The sequence below is a fragment of the Erpetoichthys calabaricus genome, chromosome 12 (genome assembly GCF_900747795.2).
Source record: "Erpetoichthys calabaricus chromosome 12, fErpCal1.3, whole genome shotgun sequence".
In the NCBI taxonomy this organism is placed as follows: domain Eukaryota; kingdom Metazoa; phylum Chordata; class Cladistia; order Polypteriformes; family Polypteridae; genus Erpetoichthys; species Erpetoichthys calabaricus.
The window spans coordinates 57,917,603-57,927,499 of NC_041405.2; the positions used below are offsets into that span (position 1 = coordinate 57,917,603).

General features: G+C 39.1%; 1 protein-coding gene across 1 annotated transcript in view; it reads left to right on the forward strand.

Moving 5' to 3' along the window:
* The first annotated feature begins 942 nt into the window (after positions 1–942).
* LOC114662234 (5-hydroxytryptamine receptor 2A-like) overlaps positions 943–9,897 on the forward strand; it is a 620,625-nt gene continuing 611,670 nt past the window's right edge. Inside the window, exon 1 of the mRNA XM_051934695.1 lies at positions 943–1,182. The gene's annotated coding sequence lies outside the window, so the exon portion shown is untranslated. The remainder of the gene's footprint in view (positions 1,183–9,897) is intronic.

Consider the following 9,897-nt stretch of genomic DNA (forward strand, 5'->3'; position numbering starts at 1 on the left):
CGGCGTCTGCAGTGATGCTCGCTCTGCATCGGTCTGTCGTGGTGAAAAAGGAGCTGAGCCCTAAGGCAAAGCTCTCAATTCATCAGTCAATCTATGTTCCTACCCTCACCTATGGTCATGAGCTATGGGTAGTGACCGAAAGAACGAGATCGCGAATACAAGCGGCTGAAATGAGTTTCCTCCGCAGGGTGTCTGGGCTCTCCCTTAAAGATAGGGTGAGAAGCTCAGTCATCCGGGAGGGGCTCAGAGTAGAGCCGCTGCTCCTCCGCATCGAGAGGAGTCAGATGAGGTGGCTCGGGCATCTGATCAGGATGCCTCCTGGACGCCTCCCTGGTGAGGTGTTCCGGGCACGTCCAACCGGGAGGAGGCCCCGGGGAAGACCCAGGATACGCTGGAGGGACTATGTCTCCCGGCTGGCCTGGGAACGCCTTGGGATTCTCCCGGAAGAGCTAGTGGCCGGAGAGAGAGGGAAGTCTGGGCATCTCTGCTCAAGCTGCTGCCCCCGTGACCCGACCTCGGATAAGCGGAAGTGGATGGATGGATGTATATAAATATATATTTTAGTATAGTAAACACTTGTTTATTATGACATAATTAATTTTACAAACACGAAGAGACCAGGTTTATTTGCTTAGCTAAGTGCAAAGTTATTCCAAGCCTAAATGGCATCAGGATATTTATTAGATAGTTTTTTTTATTATTATTTTCTTTCAGATCCCCATGGATCTTAGAGTAAAGAATAGCTTTTGAATGGCTTTCATGTTTCTCTCTTACTTGTTGTATACTGTTTAAAAATAATGAATTTCGAAAAAAGAGCTAACAGTGTCAAATGTTAAACCGGTGACTTGCTAATTTACTTTTTGTTTCTTCTAATTTAACCATATAATAATTGCATGTATTTGACACCCTTTTTTATTCCTTTGCCAGGTCCTGTGATATCTAGTGAACTGCACTTGAGTAAAAATGCATACTCTGACTGATACGAAGTGGAAGATGTCAAGGCAAATTGAAATCAAAGGAATCACCATTTGCCTTCCCTGAAAGAAAAGGCTGGAACATACAATTGCAATAAAATATTAAGAATCAAGCAGAGTGAAGAATAATGCTTCATGCATGACTAACTGCAGAAGTCCAAAGGGAAAGAAAGATTGTTTCTCCTGAGGAAATAAATAATTATTCAAGGTAAGATAATGTCAGACTATTTAAAAGGCAGTGTGCATGTTGCTATAGACTCAGGTCCCAGAGACAAGGTTTTACGTCCGTTGTCTCTTTGGAAAAGCCTTTGCCTATTATTTATTTGGATGAGCCAAGGAACACAATACCCAGTGTAACTCAGTATCACAACAACCAGGTACTTGTAACTAACTTTTAAAGTACCCCATTTAGAAATATTTAAGAAAGAAAATTATTAACAACAAAAACAAATTATTGAAATGATTATGATTTGAAAATAGTGAATTGTATGTTTAAATATGTGATGAAAAAAACATTGATCCATATATTTTCTGTCCTACTAAAGGCAGTGGGTTGTAACCACTGTGTGCTCTAAAAAACATTCTAAATCACACACGGAGGCATATCTGAGAATGAGAGGATAAATGAGATGTCCAACTAAATCAAGACTTGTAGTAAAGAAGGAACTTACCTCTAAATTACACCTCTGTTTTGATGGCAGATGCATGCTCTGAGTAGGCTTTTTGCCCTCTAGCTACATTCAGATCATTACACTGACTCCCTGTAGCAGCTTGTTTTAAGTTCAGATCCTTGATGCTTGCCTACAGAGTAGTCAATGGGTCAGCACCCATAGATATGGAGATACTTGTGAGGTTCTGTTCTCCTCCTCGCCCACTCAGGTCTGCTGAAGAATGGCACTTGGTGATGCAACCTTCTGCGTGGTATCAAATCTCAAACCAGACTCTTTTCATGAATAGCTCTTAGCTGGAGGAACAAGCTGCCCATCTCAATTTGAAATTCTGACTCCCTCAATGTGTTTAAGAAGCGTTTGAAGACTATTGTTTGGTATATTTTCTGCCCTGTTTGAGGTGATGGATTGAAACACATTCTTAATCACACACTGAGGCTGGTCTGAGAATGAAAGGAGAAATGAGATGACCAACTAAATCAAGACATGTAGTAAAGAGGGAACTGACCTCTAAATAACACCTCGCCTTTGATGGCAGATGCCTGCTTTGAGGTGGCCTTTTGCCCAGTAGCTACATTCAGATCACCACACTGACTCCCTGTAGCAGCTTGTATTAAGTTCTAAGTTCAGAGTAGTCAGTTGGTGAGCACCTATAGATTTGGAGCCAGTTGTGAGGTTTTGTGCTCCTTCTCGTCCACTCAGGTCTGCTGATGAATGGCATCTGATGATGTGGCCTTCTGCATGGTATTAAATCTCAACCCTGCCTGTTTTCATGTGTAGCTGGTGGAACAAGCTGCCCATCTCACTTCAGAATTCTGAGTTTGAAGACACTCTTTTTGATGAATATATGTCTAGCTGACATTAGCTATTAGGTTTTGTTAATCACTTTAGATTAAAACATTCTGCTCAGATGGAGTTGTTTTGTAGTAGTCTGGTTTTCTTCCCACATGACAAAGATGAGTATTAGGTCTGTTAACAGCTCTTTATTAGTTCAGTACTAGTGTGTTTATTTGTGTCAGTGTTCCGAAGTTGGTTGCTGCCATGTACGAGATGTTACCAGGAGAGACTTGAGCTTAGCCTCCATGATTCTGAATTGAAGTAAGCAGGATGGATTGTGCTTGGATATCTTCACATATTGGGCATTGGATTTTCAAGCTGTCTGTCAGGTTTCAATAAGCCTTTCATATTTCAATTTGGTAATTTCATAAAACAGAACATATTAAGGGTTGACTAAGTTGAATGTACCAGAGCTGATGTCCATGGTCATTCCTAAACAGCTCATTCTCTTAGGGCTCTTCATTCTAGACAACTTTTTGTTCACCATTAATATGTAAGTGGAAAATTCTCTACCTCTTTTTGATTTGTATTCTGTATTTATTTGTCTAGTTGAGTATGACTGAAATGTGCATTGAATACATGCAGTATTTGGATCAGGAAGATAAGCTTGTATGAAACAGAAAAAGGTGACATGTATCGTACAGAAGACTGCAGACAACTCCATATACAATACTGTCTGTGCCTTGTATTGCTTCAAAAGCCACATGTTTCTGTGAACCTGATTTCACATTTACAACAGACAAAGGACTTTGCCTGTTTCTGAGCTGCACGTATAACACTGTAAGAAAATTAGATATGGGGAAGTCATTCATTTTCTATACACTCATCTAACTTTGTCCAGGTTGATACAATTGATGCTTAAAGAACACCATCCACATATCCACCTACACAGCAATAGAATAAGCAGCACTCCAGCCCTTTTCGTCTTTGAAAAATCCAATATTGCACTTTTCCAATTATTTCATATAGTATGTCTTCTTGTCTGTTAAGAATTTTATATATGGGTTCTGTGAAAGAGAAGAGATAAAAATCACACTTCTCACTTGTAGAATGGAGTGCCTGCATTTGTAGAGATACAGTATTTTTTCAACTGTGGAGGTTGGTTTTAATTAAACATTAACTTTTCAAAAGAAACAGGAAAAAATACAGCTCCTAACAGATGAAATAAAATAACAATGTCTTAGTGACGAAGATGGAAATAATAATAAGTTGGTTTATAATAAGTAGTAGTTAGCTGAGACAGCACCAGGTACAAGGCAGGAATCTGAAGTCTTGAATTGGGTTAGAGGTGCAAACTCAAGAATAATGACAGTTTAAGTTATTACATGGTTCTTGGTTGCTCTTTCATAAGTCTGTATGGTAGCCAAAACTCTGAATGTAGGTTTACCACCAGAGAGTTAGAGATCAAGCTATGAGAGGCCAGCTGGCAAGGGCAAGTGCAATATCACCAGGGGAAAACTCCATGTAATTGAGCATCAGGCTGTTGTCCTCAGTATCTATGAAGGGGCAACTTTGTCTAGATGATGCCCCAAGTTTCTGGTGCTAAGGAATTGTGAAGACAGGGATGTCCAGAGAGGCAATACCTCCACTATTTAATGGACAGGCAGACCAGAAACATACTGTTATGCCTGTGTCGATCTTTTAATACTAAAGAAACAGTCAAAATGGTTCCTTTAGTCTGATGTGAATGTCAGAGAATCTTTGAAGGAAAAACAGCAAAAACATCTCAGACACAGCAGAGTTTTGTACATTGAACAGGCAAACCAAAACCAAAGGGCAAAACTGAGCTTACAATCAGTAAACAGAAAAAAAGTCAAAACCACAACGTGAAACAAAAAAGAAATTGTTTGAGAAACTAGCCATCCTCTTACCAACAAGTCTTTCCTTTTATAAACACTTTCTAATCACACTTCTTGGTCTTTTAAAGCTGGCAGCCATGATGAAATGATCACACCTCTGAGAGTTACACATATAGGTGTACACGTGTTATGTCAGCTGTGGTCTTCCAAGGAAATGACAGGTTGATACGCTAATAAATTTTTGAGGTGCCAACCCGGCTGTCTCTATTTACTTAAAGGTTTGTAAAAAAACAATGCATGATGGCATTCAAAAAGAAGCAGAATGGCAGCTACTGTAACACTCTGGCTAAATTAGTGTGAGTGGCTTCTTCAATTATAGCTTAGCTGTGGGGCTCCTCTGTTCAGGCTGCATGGTCAAGAAGTGACACCTCCTTCCACATGGTCATTGCCCTCACTGGGAAGTTTCTCTGCATTGTGGAAGAAGAAGAGGACAAACCCCTAGCAACATGTGAAACAGTCTTGACAAAGCAAACCAAATATAGCAACAATCATGAGAAATACAAAATGGGAGACAAAAGGGTCCAAAAAATTAAATATCTTTTAAAGAGGTTCGAAATTCCAAAAATGAACATCATAATCATATTCAGGAGACACCTGTAAAAAATAATAACACAAAAACCAATACTCTAATAACGTGTAAACCACAACCTCTAGTTATGCGTGGCACCATAGCATTTTGTTTCAAGACGGCAGCATCTGAATACATCAAAAATAAAGAGCTAAAGAAATAGTGAAAAATATAAATTAAACTAGAATAAAATATACACTCTGGAACTCTGTTGAAGTTGGTCCATTCAAATGCTTGAAACCTTAAATTTGAAAAACTAAAAGTCTTCAGTTATTTTAATGTTAGTTTTAAGGTGTATCTCATTGATGTGATCTCATTTCTACTCATTCCTTGACTTATCGTGTGCAGATGCTAATTGATGTTGTCACAAAAATGACCATAAGACGTTGAGAAGGTTTGGGGCAGCCACTCGTATAATTGTTCCCGGCTGCAAAATCGATTCAAAACAGTTGTCATGTTTACATAATAGAGTCCAAAACAGAACTGATTCTCTATACACAAGATGGCAGCTTTAAAGGCCAGTGGAGGAAGTGATGTCATCAGGACTGGAACCGGAAGTGACGACATTGGCTGCCCCAGAGCCAGGTGGGATTTCCCTAGAATGGTCTGCAGAAGATCGAGAGGGAGAATTAGTGCACTTCACCACCCCCTCGTCCGGCGTGGAATCACATGTACTCAAGCCCTTTAGTTGTCTCCTAAACACACATGTGTGACAATGTTTAGGAACTGAGTCTCATAGCAGGAGTAGTAAATTGTTGGCGTTTATATTAAGGTGCTTCAATTTCCATTCCATGATGAGTGACTTCAACGCCCTCTTTTTTTCTGCTTTGTTTTATTGGTGTCAGATTGTCTGTTTTCGCAGAAAGTCCTTCTCTAGCCTAAATGTGTACCGTTAATGGGAGGCAGTTAAAGACTTAAGAAATCTGAAATAAATCAGAATTATCCAAACCTCGGGGTTGATATGCTATTTACAAAAAGGTTAATTTCAATTTAATGTTTGGAGATGTCTGAGTCTCGGTGAAAGGTGAAGGAAGTTGCACCATTCAGAGAAGCCCTGAGGTTCAAAAGGACAGCAAGGAGGGCACTGATACATCTTTAACTTTAGCAAAGAAAGGTAATGAGAAACAGTGATAAAATCAATGCAAGTCTAACAGCTATGTTGAGAAGAATAGACAGCCAATTATCTAGCAAAAGCACTTAAGTTATAAAGTACAGTTTTGGTATCCAATTTCCATAAAGCAGTAGAAGCCTAAGCATGCCATACATACAGAGCTCCCACTGGCATACTGCGTAGTGCACATTTTGAACTCTCATCTTAAAGCAAAAATAGACCTGTCGGAATGCATGTCAAGTAAAAAAATCATTTGCTGGAGAGTTTATTTCTGGGTGATGAAGGTGTAATCTGTCTAAAGGTTTCTGTGGACTCAAATAACTTTTTCAAGTAAAGTTGATCCTTCCTATGCAGTACATTACTTTAGGTTTAAATAGCACTGTGAATTAGTTGGGCCTTTAACTAAACTTGGCACTGCTCACTCATGGATCTGATATTTTAGGTTTGAATCGCTCTCTGGATTATTGTCTGTGGGGAGTTTTTACCTTCTATATGTGTCTGGCATTTTTCTCTGGGTATTCCTCCCATATCCTCAAAGACATTCAGGGTAGGTCAATTTCCAGCTCCAAACTGGGTCCTGTGTGAGTGAGAATGTGTGTGTGTGTACTTGGACGCTTTGATGGACTTGTTGCCTGTTCAGGGCTGATTCCCGACATGCATCCAGTGCTAGCGTCTATGATTGTATAGAATTAAGCCAGGGTTCCCAATTTTGCCTACAAAGGTCATAAATTTGCTTAAATAAATTGAAGTCATGAAGATCTTGATTAGTTTCCAAAGATAATGTGAGACTTGCTCTTTCATCAACTGTGGTAAGAATATCCAAATTTGTAGCTGAAAAGCAAAAACAAGCAAGTCTCTAATTGATCCGTTCTCATTGACTTAGTGTGTTTCGTTTTGGTAGTTATTATTAAATAAGTGAAATCACATTATTATCTATCTATCTATCTATGTGCTGTTATTATTGTTAATGTTATTTGAATTTAAAATAAAAATGTTTAAAAAGGTATCTTAACATTTCCCATATGTCAGTCGCCTTATTATGTTAGATGTATAAACTCAAATTACTGAACAAAAAAGGGGGGGGGACGGGGAGGGGGTAAATTTACTTTCGAAAAGTTGCCACGGGGTAAACAAGGTGATAGAGTGGCTTTAGAAATGTTATGTTAGATTACTTGGTGTCTCTCATAGATTGTCACTTAGTGCATTAAATGACATTGTGGATCCAGTTGAGGAACACAAGCAAAGAGTCTGTCATTCTTCCATTAAAAGGTTCTTCTTCAGATTCTTTCTTTATTCAAAGTGACTTTCAAAGATCAGTTGCAGAAACTTGCAGTAATTGTCTTCAGTAATTTAATCCAGCTATAAAGAGGAATATGCAAAACAGATAACTTTCTATTTGGGCTCATAGTTTTAGTTCAGATAGATAGATAGATAGATAGATAGATAGATAGATAGATAGATAGATAGATAGATAGATAGATAGATAGATAGATAGATAGATAGATAGATAGATAGATAGATAGATACTTTATTAATCCCAAGGGGAAAATCACAATTAGATTAGATTAGATAGATTAGATAGGATAAACTTTATTAGTCTTTATACATGGGGAAATGCACATGTATACAACAAAAGAAACATTAAAAAACAAAGATACAGACTCACAGGACAGATAATACAGTCAATCAATCAATCAATCAATTAACCAATCAATCAATAAGTAAATCTATACATATTAATAAAAGGCAAAGCCCTCACTGACTCACTGACTCACTGACTGACTGACTGACTGATTGACTGACTGACTGACTGACTCACTCATCACTAATTCTCGAACTTCCCGTGTAGGTGGAAGGTTGAAATTTGGCAGACTCATTCCTTACAGCTTACTTACAAAAGTTAGGCAGGTTTCATTTCGAAATTCTACGCGTAATGGTCATAACTGGAACATATTTTTTGTCCATATACTGTAATGGAGGAGGCGGAGTCACGTATCGCGTCATCACGCCTCCTACGTAATCACGTGAACTAAAAACAAGGAAGAGATTTACAGCACAAGTCAAACGCGGGAACGAAGGTAAATGACGTTAATTTTTGACTGTCTTTTAATACTGTGTAAGCATACATATTAACACATGTGCAATTAAACGTGTGCATTTACGGGGTGATTTCTCAGGCTTAAAAGCTCGCCTTTTACTAAAAAGGTAAATGCAAAACTATTTTCAATTAGTTTATTGAAACGCTCCCGTTAAGGATTGCAATAACATATTCGCGAGATAAAAGAACGAAGTAGGGGGAAATGAAGGAAGAGCCGCAAAAATGCGAAGAGCAAAAAATTCATTAAACAATTGAGAAGGGAGCGAGTGTAGCATACAAGCATGTTCATAAGGGAAACAAAGCACGGTGTAAAACGTAAGTTTAAATTAAGTTTATAGAAACGCTCCCGCTGCGGATTGCAATAACATATTCGCGAGATAAAAGTTTAATGAGAAGACACGAGGTATAAACGAACCACACGCCGTGGCGCAACGTTAGGGGCAACAGTTTCAACCATTCTATGATCTGCTTCTCGCAACTGAAAGACGGCACATGGCGGATGTTAGCCGACTTGCTGACGGCAACGTTAGGGGCTTCAACTCTGGCGCTGACGATAGAGATTCGATTCACAAGAGGGGATGCAGTGAGTGTGTATGCCTGATGAGCCCAGAATTAGGGAGAAACACGTGTCGCATACTCTTTGCATTATTTGAAAGTAAACTATTAAAACCATTCTATGATCAGCTTCTGGAAACAGAAAGAGGGCATGTGGCGGATGTAAGGCGACTTCCTGACCAACCACAAGCGTTACCTGGCAGGTAACCACCCATACAGTCAGATTGTGATTCAGAAAACGAATGCCATGAATGTAATTACCACGATCTACATACTGTCAAATAATCGTAACACACGGCGTAGCGCGACAGCTGTGAAAAGCGAGGTTCAGAAAAAAACAGATCCTTAACAAATTGTTATTGGTATATTTTCGATCCGTTTAAAAAGGTTTTCTTTTCTTATTAAAAAATTAAAAGCAGTACTTCGCCGCAACGAACCGCGAGAATTTGGCTATATATATCTGCTTCTCGCAATTAAAAGAGGGCACGTGGCGGATTTTAGACGACTTCATGACCAAACTTAAGTGTTACCTGCCAGGTAGGGTTACCACTTTTAATACAAAAAAATAAGGGACGCATACTGCAGCGGGTGCCACATCTCAGTGCCAACAATTTGCAGACTCTACTTAAAAGACCCGCCCTCCTCACTGGACAGTTAAAAAGACCAATCAAACTAACAATGACATCAAGTATTACCCAATCAAAAGTAGGAAAGGAGGCATCTTAATAAAATGCGTGTGGGATGATTTGCATGAGACGCTGCTTTAAAAAAAATGCTAAAAAAAAATACGGGACAAATCCCGTCCCGTATTGATTCAAAACGGGACGCGCAATTTCATTCTCAAATGCGGCACGATTCCGTATTTTAAAGGACGGGTGGCAACCCTACAGTGCCAGGTAACCACCCATACAATCAGATTGTGATTCAGACTAGGAATGCAATGAAAGTAATTACCCCGATCTACATACAAGGCGAAAGTCTTGCAACATTCAAAGATGATGGTTTGGGATAAGTACACCATACAACATAAAAGAGCTTATGAAGCCTTGAACCGAAAAAAGCAAGATCTCAGAGATCGTAAAAAAAAAAATAGGAGGTAATGTCGTTTTACTCGCTGTAGATTTTAGTCAAACATTACCAGTTATTCCACGAGGGAGACCAGCAGATGAACTCAACGCGTGTTTAAAATCCATGCTTCTCCCACGGTCGGTTATATGTCGCGTGTTC